This window comes from Salvia miltiorrhiza, chromosome 2 (assembly GCF_028751815.1).
Source record: "Salvia miltiorrhiza cultivar Shanhuang (shh) chromosome 2, IMPLAD_Smil_shh, whole genome shotgun sequence".
NCBI classification, from domain to species: Eukaryota; Viridiplantae; Streptophyta; class Magnoliopsida; order Lamiales; family Lamiaceae; genus Salvia; species Salvia miltiorrhiza.
In genome coordinates, this window is record NC_080388.1 from 9,822,379 (window position 1) to 9,835,430 (window position 13,052).

General features: G+C 35.1%; 1 protein-coding gene across 3 annotated transcripts in view; it reads right to left on the reverse strand.

Annotated features, from left to right (window-relative positions):
- Positions 1-204: 204 nt before the first annotated feature.
- LOC131013670 (protein S40-6-like) overlaps positions 205-13,052 on the reverse strand; it is a 140,247-nt gene continuing 127,399 nt past the window's right edge. Inside the window, exons 2-3 of one of the 3 annotated variants that reach the window (XR_009097770.1) lie at positions 1,043-1,105; positions 205-499 (exon numbers count right to left, since the gene is read on the reverse strand). The gene's annotated coding sequence lies outside the window, so the exon portion shown is untranslated. Of the gene's footprint in view, positions 1,106-13,052 lie in introns of all 3 variants that reach the window. The other 2 variants (XM_057941801.1, XM_057941802.1) reach the window with 2 other exon arrangements.

Here is a 13,052-nt window from a genome sequence, read left to right on the forward strand (position 1 = left end):
GTTTGAACTTAATCAAGAATGGAACTCAGAGCAAACGACCTGCTCTGATACCACTTTGTCGCAGCCCGACATCTAGCCAGTGATAGCGTAGATTGGGTATCGATACGACTAATAAAATGATAGCGTAGAACAAGGAAATCTGAAAGACTTATCAAGCGGAAGCTACTAATAATTCAAGTTGAAACAATTAAAATATCATCAAACTTAATAGAAACATTATCGGCTTCACTTATTCAAATGTATCAAGGTTCTAGTCAACAAAAACAAAGGGAGTATAGCTAAATATTTACAATGATTCATATTGCTCAGAGTAGCACAGCAAAACGTGATCAGACTATATGTATGAAGACATATAGCTGAGAGTAACAATCCTAATTAAGTTTCAAGAACATAGTCTTCGACTATATGCACAACCGTATAGTAGTAAAATACGGTACTCAAGAGGTCGTCTATGAACAACAGCCCTCCAGCGATCCCCCAATCTCTCTCCTTGCTCATCCTGCACATTTAGAAATACATGCAGGGCTGAGTATAAAATACTCAGTGGACATAAGCCGAAAATAAACAATCTCGCTCTTAGAGCTATACATTTAACTTGCCATTTATACATCACACAGGGGTTTTACTTAAAAGAACCTGTGTAAGCAATTGATAAATTATAAGCATCATAAAGTAATGAAAAATAGATTGCAGTCATAAATACTTAACATGTAGTACCACTTCTACAACTTATCATCATCATGGTACTGAGAAGTAGGCCTCCTTCTCAAGCACCGTAACCGGCCGACCTGACAGTCGGCTCACGGTCATTTCTGACCGGCCAACCCGGTATACAGCTCACAGTTACCTCCGTGTACACAATCCCGCCTTTGGCAGGACCCGAAATCGTTTCATCCGTAGAGGGTAACATACAGGCTCGTCGTCATCAAAATTCGGCAAGTTAATTAGTTCAAACATCAATTTATCATCTTAAAACTTATAGACATCATCAAAATCATCATTTAGAAAGCCTGTAATAGAGGTATTAGAAAGTAATGCCCACCTGGAAATCTTAGCTTTGGTACTTGTACTTCGGAGAAATCCTACTTATGCCCTTGACTCGCGTCTTCAGATATCATCGTTGGCATAGACGATCATGTAATAAAGTAAACGTCAATCAGACAAAACCTCACTAGGTTTACTATTCTTATCTAAGTACTAGTCTTCCTTTCTCATTGTTTCCTTGTATCTAATCACTCCTTGTAACAAAACACTCTTATAATAATACTTCCTAATTATTCATTATTTCCATTATCAACCATATACCAAGGTTTTAAGTTATATCAGTTCCTTAAAGAACGACTCCTAAATACTCAAACCCATATAACAATCACATACCAAAGTTATGAGGGTATAACACATTCTTTAACATATATCAGATAACTCACATAATGCTTAATGCCTTCACCATGTGGTTAAATCTCTCAAGAGAACCGAATTTGGTTAAGTATATTTATCTCGGAAAAGTATTACATCTATATACATATATAAACATACATATATACTCCATTAGCCTTTTTATGAATTACTAAGGTGTATAGTTATCACCATTAACACATGCAATTTACTAGATCAAGGTAGGTGTAATTAGTGAAAGACCATACTTGACTTCATATACTCTATCCCAACTTCAAGTAATAAACTGCTTTACCTCGGAACTCTCCTGGGTTTGGGACTCATATCATTTGAAACCTCTTAACGTCTAGTTTCATTTTAAAAAAAGTAGGTTGCAAAACTCTATGTGGTTTAGGAGATATGATCATTTTCCTACAGTCTACCATATTCGACAGTTATGTGCAACTGAAAGTTTTGATTTTAGAAAAATAGTAGATCTTGTCAAAAAGACTTAACCTTTTATGGGTAGCTAGCTAACATGTTCATCTTGTTCATATAAAAATATGGAAACCATAAACTCACGAAAAGCTACTGGAAAAGTGACTCTAGTATCTGTTTCTTCCACACTTTCGGTAGAAAGTTGCAGTTAGAGACTCATAATTTAAAAGGTTATCAGACGATGTTCAAATGACCTCAAATTTTACATGAACGTTCCTAACACTTATATATGATTACCATAAAATTTTCAAGATTTTTGGGTATCAAATACCCCGTCTAAAACCATTAAGTCAGTAGCTTAAAAGCTAGCCAATTAACTCATAGTCAATCATACTCTATTTTCTTGTCAAACCAATTCATCAAAAACGTTATTAATCATTTCTAACCATCATTTTAATCCATCAATAATCATAACTTCAATCTCATAGGCTCATTTTTTTATACTTAAGCCCTTACTTTCTTCATGAACTTCAACTTTCCAACATCACACAACCAACATCTTTATAAACCATATCTCAAAACCAAATCATGCTTTTCACTCAAAGACCAATAATTAACTCCTTAATAGCATGCATATACTAGTTAGAAGACGACAAAATTTTAGAAGACTTCCAACCCTAGTATTTTTCGAAAATTACAAAGAAAAGATAAGGTGATGTTTTCATGCTTTGATCCTCTATTTACATGCTCATAAAGCTTAGATATAAGTAGATTCATGTTGTTTAGAAGCTTACTCTATGAGTTTGAAGAGAAAAGTATAGATCCTCCTTCTTGAAACCAAGCTTTCTATCACACTCTAGCTTTTGATTTATGGAGATAAAGATGTTTTGAGCATGATTTAAGAGCTTTCTATGGTGTAGAATTGATCTATGGAGCTTTGGTTATGCCCAACAATGGAAGGTGTTGATGGAGAAAGAGAGAGAAAAGTGAGATGAAAGGGACGGCTGCTATGGTGAGGATGAAAGAGAAAGGTGTTATACATATATAACCTCATTTACTTAGCCATCAAGTATTGGATAATAACACATGCTTAATTATCCACTTGCATAAATATCTTATCCGTTAACAAAGTTTATCCACTTGCTTTGACTCCTCTCTCTCTAAAGTAGGTTCTGCACCAGAGCAGAGAAATGCTCGCCAAAGGAATGCATTCTCTGTCTGGGCAGAGGGATGGCTTCCCCTCTGTTTGGGCAGACGAAAGGCTTTCCCTCTGTCTGGGCAGAGGAATGGCTTCCCCTCTGTTTCGGCAGACGAATGGCAGAGGAATGGCTTCCCCTCTGTCTGGCAGAGGAATGACTTCCCCTCTGTTTGGGCAGACGAATGGCAGAGGAATGGCTTCCCCTCTGTCTGGCAGAGGAATGACTTCCCCTCTGTTTGGGCAGACGAAGGCAGAGGAATGGCTTCCCCTCTGTCTGGCAGAGGAATGACTTCCCCTCTGTTTGGGCAGACGAAGGCAGAGGAATGGCTTCCCCTCTGTCTGGCAGAGGAATGACTTCCTCTCTGTTTGGGCAGACGAAGGCAGAGGAATGGCTTCCCCTCTGTCTGGCAGAGGAATGACTTCCCCTCTGTTTGGGCAGACGAAGGCAGAGGAATGGTGATTTCTCTACCAAGCAGAGGAATGGTCTCACCTATGGCATTCCAGAGGAATGGCCTCACCTATGGCATTCCAGAGGAATGGCCTCACCTATGGCAATTCCATAGGAATCGCCTCACCTATGGCATTCCAGAGGAATGGCCTCACCTATGGCAATTCCATAGGAATCGCCTCACCTATGGCATTCCAGAGCCCGCATCCCGAGCAGAGCTCGCAAGCCATAGCAAACTCCTAGGCCAAAACAGAACTCCAAGGCCAGAACTCGGCTAACATACTATCAAAAGAAAAGACATCTTTAACCTCATCCTCGTTCAACCATCATCTCTATACATCTTTCATCTCTATACATCTTTATTTCCTCAAAGTATTTCATTCACTAGTTCTTCATTGAAAACATAATAGTTCAACTTATTAAAAATCTTATCTCATCAATAACTTATTTTTATATCTCAGTGCTTTTAAACATAAATCTCAAAATATTTAAAATGAGGAAAATGCGGGGTGTTACACTAAACATTTCCTTTGTCGTAGGAGTCTATGCTCGCTATCAAATTGATCCGCATGGAGCTCATCTTGAAGCTGAGGACACTAAGATATATACTTGCTACATCTAACCTTGGGTTATTGTATGTCTCTAACGATAACTTTAAACTAATAGGATACATCAGATGCTGAAAATCAACATCTGAGACATGTTAGTTTCTGGTAAGCAAGCTAATATTCTGGTTCTCAAAGAAGCAAAACGACTGAAACTAAGTACATGGCCGCTGGAAGTTGTTGCTCACAAATACTCTGACTAAAACAACAACTAAGAGATTAGATAGTATATAATGTTACACGCAAATATGCATGTATAATTCTTTATCAATTACCTAAGCGACTCGGCGGCTATCCAAACTCGGCGCTCGTCGGGTACAGCTCTTGCCGCATTTTTGTGAATAGATGACCATATGTGCAATAGACAACAAATAGTAATATTTTAATTTGAGAATAAACAAAATCTTTTTCACTGTCCCGATAATCTTTTCGTTGATAGTTATGACACAACTAAATTTATAGTTGAAATTGTACAGTGCTATAGATTCATTAGCACTATGACAAAGTAACTTCTTTTCTTGATTTCAATAAAGCAAACTAAATTTGAGATTTTGTGCAATTCAACAAATGTTGTTTATTGTACCTAAAACACACAATTGATGAATTCCATGAACATGTTTCTGTTGGAAAATTAATAAAATATCCTTACCCTAGTTTTGATGATACCAAAACACTTAGATTTCTTTTTCTAGCATAGGTCTTCTTGTTGAACTCAAGTGTTAGAGTTCAATTGCTTAGAATAGGACTGTTGTCTGAAGACCAACCGACAGAAGTTTGAAGACTGAAGACAGCGTAACTGAAGCTTATGGAACTAGACTTCCGAAGGATTTACCCTGGCTGAAAATAATCAGTCATCAGTCAAGAGATACTCGTGTGTCACATGTCATCGTCGGACTGAAGTTTAAATCAAGTATCAGTCGACATTCTTCATCGGACTGAAGTAAAAAGTATCTGACACGCCGCAGTAAATGCTCCTGCAACAACATTAAATGCACCTGATATGAAGATCGTCATTTCCAGTACACCAACTTTTCTTTTTCGTGCTAAAATTCAGACGCACCCTACTCCAAGGACAAAAATGATTCAAACCTTCAACCAATCAGGAGCTAAGAAGATTGAAGCCTCAGCCCAAAGCACAGAATGTCTCACAACGGCTGAAATCCTGATGACCATCTCTCAAAACGGATATATTCGGGACTTCACTTATAAATAGAGCTCGAGGAACGCCTTCAATCCTCACCGATTCAAAGACTTATGCTGAAGCTCTGTCAAAATCACAAGCCAGCCTTAGCTTAGATAAAATTTTGAATAGAAGAAGAGAGTACTCAAACGTTGTAAAATCAATCTTATTGATTACCTAAACTCTCTTAGAAATCTAGGCAACTCCTGTTGTATCCTAAGCCTAGAATCGATTACTTGAGAGTTTGTTCTCAGTAATCTTAGTTGGAAGATTTCAAACCCCTTTTTCAACTGAGCGAAAAGAGTGTTTGAGTAGAGAGGAGTTCAGACCAGGGCTCTGACTCCAAAGATCTTAGCCAAGCGTTGAAATAGGTATTTGTATGTCTTAGCGTGCTAAGAGTGAGCGAGAAATCCAACCTAGTGTGTTGGTACTGAAAATTTGAATTTCAGTTCAAGGTTTGATGTGCACCCATAAACACTAGCCCAGAGTGTTTGTCAGATTGATCATCTGGCCGTGGATGTATGAGCTTGTTTTCCGAACCACGTAAAAATCCTTGTGTTCTTTATATGCTTTCAGTTATTCTTATTTGCACCGAAATTGCTTTATAACTGAACTTGCTTAACTGAAAAGTGTAACTAAAGATTTCATTAAGTGACGAACTTTCTTAAGGCTATTTGAATTAAGTTTAAATTTCCGCTGCTGAGTTATTAGTCTAACTGACTAATCAACTGATAGTCAGTAAGATTTGTAACTCGACTCTGTTTTACAAACTCTAGATTGAAGCCTTACGTGGATATCAGTTATAGCTTTGTGCTTGACTGAAATCAAAATACTGAAGCCTCCTAAGTATCAGTCTACAGCCGTTTTCCAACTGAAGATTGGTTTGTTTGTTTTCCGCAAAAATAGTCTACGGGTGTATGGCTACAAGTGTATTCCCCTCCCCCCTCCATACTACAGGTGTATTCCCCCCTTCCATACACCTGTTCAGCGATCCCTCCGGGGCCCAACAGTTTCTTTTCAGATTAGTAGCACCCAAAGATGAGAAACAAGAGATATTTGGATTGGGAGATAAAAATCTTGTAGGTTATTTGAATATGGTGTGGGTTAGGTCAAGAAATTGAAACATTTCTGGTGGTGGTGTTGGTACGAGCCTCATTGGTCGCGTGATCATCGGGTGGTGGCTATCTGATCTCGGCGACTGCTGGATACGCCTCTCGCCGCCGCTCATCGCCTTGATTTTGCATATAGTTAAATACAAATATGCATAAGTTTGGGATCCACATGAATTTTTTAAGGGTTAATTACGCCAAAAACCATGAACTATACCCCAATTGCCAACTTTTCCATGATTTTTTTTTTATCAAAAATTCCCTGAACTTAATGTATTGAACAATTTTTCCATACTTTTTTCTCCGGTGAAGCTCCGGGCTGACTTGTCGCCTACGTAGTAATATCAAGCTAACATGGCGTCTATTTGGACTAAAAATTGACACTTGGAAAAAAAATCATTCTCTTTCTCTTCCCCTCATTCCATGTCCGGCGAACACCACCGTCCCACCAGATTCGCCGCCCCCTCTCTCTCCACCGCCCACCGCCTTCCCTCCTCCATGTCCGACGAACTCCTCCTCCATGTCAGAAACAGTTACACATGTATTCTCTTCGTTTGCACGGTGGTGGTCAGGTTGTTGTCCAATCGAAGCGCAGAGGAGGCGTAAGAAGGTGGGGGATCTGGAGCTCTGCAGCGACAACCCTATGGCTGTGCAGTCGCCGGACTTCGAGGAGAGGGGGTAGGGTTTACAGCAAGGAAGAGCAGAGTAGAGTAGAGCATAACAGAGTAGATCAGTGTAGAGTAGAGCAGAGTATAGAAGAGTAGAGCAGAGTAGAACATAGTAGAGCAGAGCAGAGTAAAATAGAGCGGCGTTGGCTTTTCGCCGATGGTCGTCCGAGGGCAGAGCAGAGTAGAGTAGAGCAGAACAGAGTAGATCAGAGCAGAGTAAAGTAGAGCAGAGTATAGAAGAGTAGAGCAGAGTAGAGTATAGTAGAGCAAAGCAGAGCAGAATAGAGCGGCTTTGGCTCTTCGCCGATGGTCGTCCGATCGAGAGAGCGAGAAATGAGGGAAGGGAGAGGGCGAAAGCAGATCCGGCGCCCCAACCTTAATTTCGTCTCCCCCGTTTCCCCCACCCCCAAACCCTAATTTCACCTCCTTCCGTCGTCCACCCCCTCAGATCCACCCCTCTATCCAAAATCGAAGAGACATCAATTGTTGCGATAAGGTTAGCGTCTGGCGCCGCACGAGAACGGGCAATAGCAAACCAACACTGTGCGAGGTCGCTGCTGGAAACCAGCACGCCGCTGCACTGCATCTCCGGCGCTGATCCTCCGCCGATTTCCTCCACCTTCGCCTCCGTTGAAATTAGGGCTCAGAAAGGGGGGCTGATGTTAAACGACGTCGTTTACCTCCAATTAAACGACGTCGTTTCAATTCTCCGCCGGCGATGCCATATCATATATCCTGTCACTTAAAACATGCCATGTCAGCTATGAATTTGGGGATTCTTGAAAGTTTTGGAAAAATTGTTCAACACATTAAGTTCAGAGAATTTTTGATAAAAAAAAAGTTCATGGAAAAGTTGAAAATTGGGGTATAGTTCATGGCTTTTGGCGTAATTAACCCTTTTTTTAAATAGATATTTTATTGGAAAGAAAAAAAAAGAAAAAATCTAAACCCTTAAAAGCACAGAAAAGCAGACTAAGGGCCGAGCCTCGTTAAAACCTCTAATCGCAAAACCCGTGAGGGAAAAAACGATAAATGAAAAAAGAGTACTCGTCTAAATACACCTAGGGATCAAATAAAAAATATTAATTTCAAATAATAAAAAAAATAAAAATGTAATCTAAAGCATTTTTTTCGCACCGCTCGTCAACTTATATATATATATATATATATATATATATATATATATATATATATAATATGCATTGCACTAGGAGACCCATCAAGTAATAGGTACAAAAAATTATTCATGTGGCAACATCATGAATATCTATATTATATTTGTGTTTAACTATATGCATATTTACGTTGTAATCAAGGTGGCGACACAGTGCAAATATATAGATATATATAATATTTAAAATTTGTATTCACATTTTACCCCTTCATGTATTTTGACTCGAATGACTTTGAAGGCCTCTTTCTTAGTGTGCTATTCAAGGCAAAATACACATAGGGACAAAATAGGATAAAATTTTCAAATATTAATATGTATATATATATATGTCTATACATATTATTTTTTTCTAAAAATCTATCTGGTTTTTTTTTCGCACCGCTCACTGCCTTGATTATGCATATAATACATATAATTGAACACAAAAATGCATATATATATACACACACAAAAATATGCATGATTGTTAGAGTAGTGTATACTCTATTCTATATTTGTCATTTATACAGATTTAGCCGTTGATACCAACAGAGCTATCAGAAGTGCTACCAAGTCTGACGAATTTTCTTTAGATAAGCTCATATCTTGAAGATTTTATTTCCTATTTTTGGGTGATTTTCGAAGGAAATCTTTGTGTATATTTTGGATTGGCTTGCAAGACCTAAAAGAAGAGTCCTTATCATTGAAGGAAACTTGGGATTTCTCACATATAAATACCCTCTCTCTCTTGGAGCTAGGGTTCGCTGGTTTTGGCATTCTATCAAGCAGTTGGTGTGTTGAGCGTGGTTTGCAGCAAGAGAACATCCTTGGTTTGCTCGTATGTTCTATTTCTTGTTACTTTGTTGTTCATGTTAGTTTGAGCAAAGTAAGTTTCTTGTTTGTGAGTTTACAGATCGAGTTTCCAGATTGATGCTTCGTTGTCCGTTCGCAAGTTTCCAAATCGAGTTATACTTGTGAGTAGGATCTGTTTATTTGCTTTTCCATGTGGGTTTGAATAATGCAATTTCATTGTTCATATTATTGTCATTGTTCTTCGAGTTGTTGAGTTGTAAAAGGGATTAGGTAGTGTTCGTCAGTGTTCACAGCTAGAAGGTTAGTCGTTGTCTAGTTTCGATATTTCATCGTTGTTGGGGTTTTGGGAAGTTATAGAGGCGTAGAAAGAAAGAGTCTTTTTGTAAGTCCTGTTGTAACTTAATCTCACATAGTGGAATGTTTTCCCTGGGCAAGGCCCCCAGACGTAGGTGTTCTATCACCGAACTGGGTTACCATATCGTGTGTTCTTGTTTATCTCTTTTTTTGTTATCTGTTGCGTTGGTACTTCTCTTGGTATTAATTCGCGTAGCTGTGAGAATTTTCATGTGTATAAGGGCAGACTGGTATTTCAATGATGTTGCCACGTCGCCTAGTGCAATGCATATTCGTGTTTAACTATATATTTTGTGTGCAATGTTATGCATATTTATGTTCAATTATATGCATAATTAAGACGGCGTACAGTGAGCAGCATCGAGCGGTGCAATACATATTTTTGTGTGCAATGTTATACATATTTGTGTTTAGATTATATGCATATTTGTGTTCTCCCACTGTCCATATTTCCACTTCGTTGATGATACGGATTTTAAGAAAGTGGTGGATATAGTTGATTGTAGTGGGTATTGTTGTGAGTGGGGTTTGAGTCACATTGTTGTTGTGAGTGGAGTTTGTGGACTCTATTGCTATAAATGGAAGTGTAAATGATATTGTGGACATACCAAAATAGCAAAAGTGGAAATGATATTCGTGGAAATGTGGCCACCGAGGGATTTTTTCTTTTTAATATCCAAAATTTTTATTCTCATTTACCCCTACGTATATTTTGTCTTGGGAGGCCTTGAAAGCCCACTGTCACGTGTCGCATTTTAAGTGCGCCACATGTACATAATGTGTGGTTCAAATTTAATACTACATACTCCCTCCGTCCACGAAATAAACTCCTACTTGCCCTTAAATATTTGTCCACGAAATAAACTCCTACTCTGCTTTTTGGACAATTATACCCTCCCTTGCTTTTAAATTTACTACACTTTTATCTATTGGGCCCACTTTATTCCACCATTACTTATGTAATTAGTCTCCCCTAAACTATTATTATTATTATATTATTTATTATTATTATTATTTTATTATTATTATTATTATTATTATTATTATTATTATATATTATATTGTTATTTATTATTATATATTATTATTATTATTATTAATTATTATTATTATTATTATTATTATTATTATCCTTATTATTGTTATTGTTATCCTTATTATTATTATTGTTATTGTTATTGTTATGTTGTTGTTGTATTATTATTTTATTATTATTATATATTATATTATTATTATTATTATTATTATTATTATATTATTATTTATTATTATTATTTATTGTTGTTATTGTTGTTGTTATTATTATTATTATTCTTATTATATTGTTGTTGTTGTTGTTATTATTATTGTTATTATGTGTTTTATTATTATTATTATTGTTATATTGTTGTTATATTATATTATTATATTATTATTATTATTATTATTATGATCCTTATTTATTATTATTATTATTATTATTATTATTTTATATTATTATTATTCTATATTATTATATTATTATATTATATTATTATTATTATTATTGTGTTGTTGTTGTGTTGTTGTTGTTGTTGTTGTTGTTTTATTATTGTTGTTGTTGTTGTTGTTGTTGTTGTGTGTTGTTATGTTGTTATTATTATTATTATTATTGTTATTATCCTTATTATTATTATCCTTATTATTATATCATTATTATTATTATTATTATTATTATTATTATTATTATTATTATTGTTCTTATTATTATTATTATTATTATTATTATTATTATTATTATTATTATTATTATATTATTATTATTATTATTATTATCCTTATTATTATTATTATATTATTGTTGTTGTTGTTGTTATTAATATTATTGTTATTATTATATTATTATCCTTATTATATTATTATTATTATTATTATTATTATCATATTATTCTTATTGTTATTATTATATTATTGTTGTTGTTGTTGTTGTTGTGTTGTTGTTGTGTTGTTGTTGTGTGTTGTTGTGTGTTGTTGCTATTGTTATTGTTATTATTATTATTATTATTATTATTATTATTATTATTATTATTATTATTATTATTATTATTATTATTATTATTATTATTCAAATTCTTATTCTTATTCTTATTCTTATTCTTATTATTATTATTATTATTATTATATTATTATTATTATTATTATTATTATTATTTTTATTGTTATTATTGTTATTATTATCAAATTGCTAGTTAAAGATTAGTAAAAGTAATCACAATACATAAACACTACCCTTTTAGTCTTTTACACCACCTTTTTCAGTTTTCTTAGTCTCCGTGCCGAACCCCAACTGGGAGTTTATTTCGTGGACGGGAGGAGTACTATCTAAGGACACGAGAGAGAGAGAGAGAGGGAGAGGGAGAGGGAGAGAGAGAGAGAGAGAGATATTACATCCATCAACATGTTCAATTGTAGACGGGATGTTGCATACTCCCTCCGTCTTTCGTATTTTTTTAATTTATTTTTTTGTCATTTTGGGTCGTCTCACAAAAATATGAATATTTTTATTTTTGTACAATACCCTACCACGATCCATTTACTTTTTATAATTTTTAATAAAATGAGACATCTTTTCTATTCACAATACACTTTATATTTTCTAAAATTTGTGCCACTCACAAATATTCATGTTTTTATGAGACGGATGGAATATTAAGCAACATTATATAAACATGCCAATGATACTATTAGGATCCACCATAACATAACATTAGAGTGTTCGATCCTACAAGGAACCTTAAGCACTAAATCAAAAGCACTTTCTGATTTAATTTTTACGAGCACATTATCAAATATGTCATACACCAAGCTACAACATCTAAAACAAAGAAACTGTTGCACGAGCATAAACATTTAATTAATGGATTATTTTTGTGTAACTAAACAAACTTTCAATTGTGGCAGGATCGTATAAAAACTGTTGATGCACACGTAGATCACAAGTGCTTTTTGAAATGAAGTTTCATAATCATCAGGATCGTCGTACTTAGAGAGTTAAGAGTCATTCCTCATTTTCTTAATCACCAACCTTACATCAAAGTATATAATGAACTTGAAAAAAATAAAAAATAAATAAAAATAAATAAATAAATAAATAGTATAAAATGAACTTTTCTCGTTGTTTGAGTTCATTTTCATTCTCTACGCGTTTAGATAATCGACCATTATTAAATTGGATCTCTAACCTATTTCGCAAAAGTTTAGGATCATGAGCTTCATTCGAATTCTACTAATTATAATTTGATTAATTAATTGTATTATGTTATTGAGATGAGCATGTAGGGGATTTATTGTATTTAACTTACGAAGTGTAGCATGAAGCCCAACTGGAACGAAAATTATGCATAGAGTCAATATGACGAGCTGAGACATCCAAAGACTCTTCTTTGTGACAGGTTTTGGATTAAATTTCATTTACGTGCGGGTAGTTTTTTCACTTTTGTGTGGGTAGTGGTTTCGCTTGGGTGCGATTGTTTTTCCACCTCTGTGTGTTGTAGAGGTTCCGCTGCGTACGGGTTGCTTATTTGATTATATAATAAATACCTCTTGCAATTCTAAATATATATATATATATATATATATATATGGTGTGGTTATAATGAGAACCACACTTATCGTGAGAACATAAGAACCATTAAAATCAATGCATCTGCTATATAAATTAATGCATTCGCTATTAAATTTAATGCATCCGAAA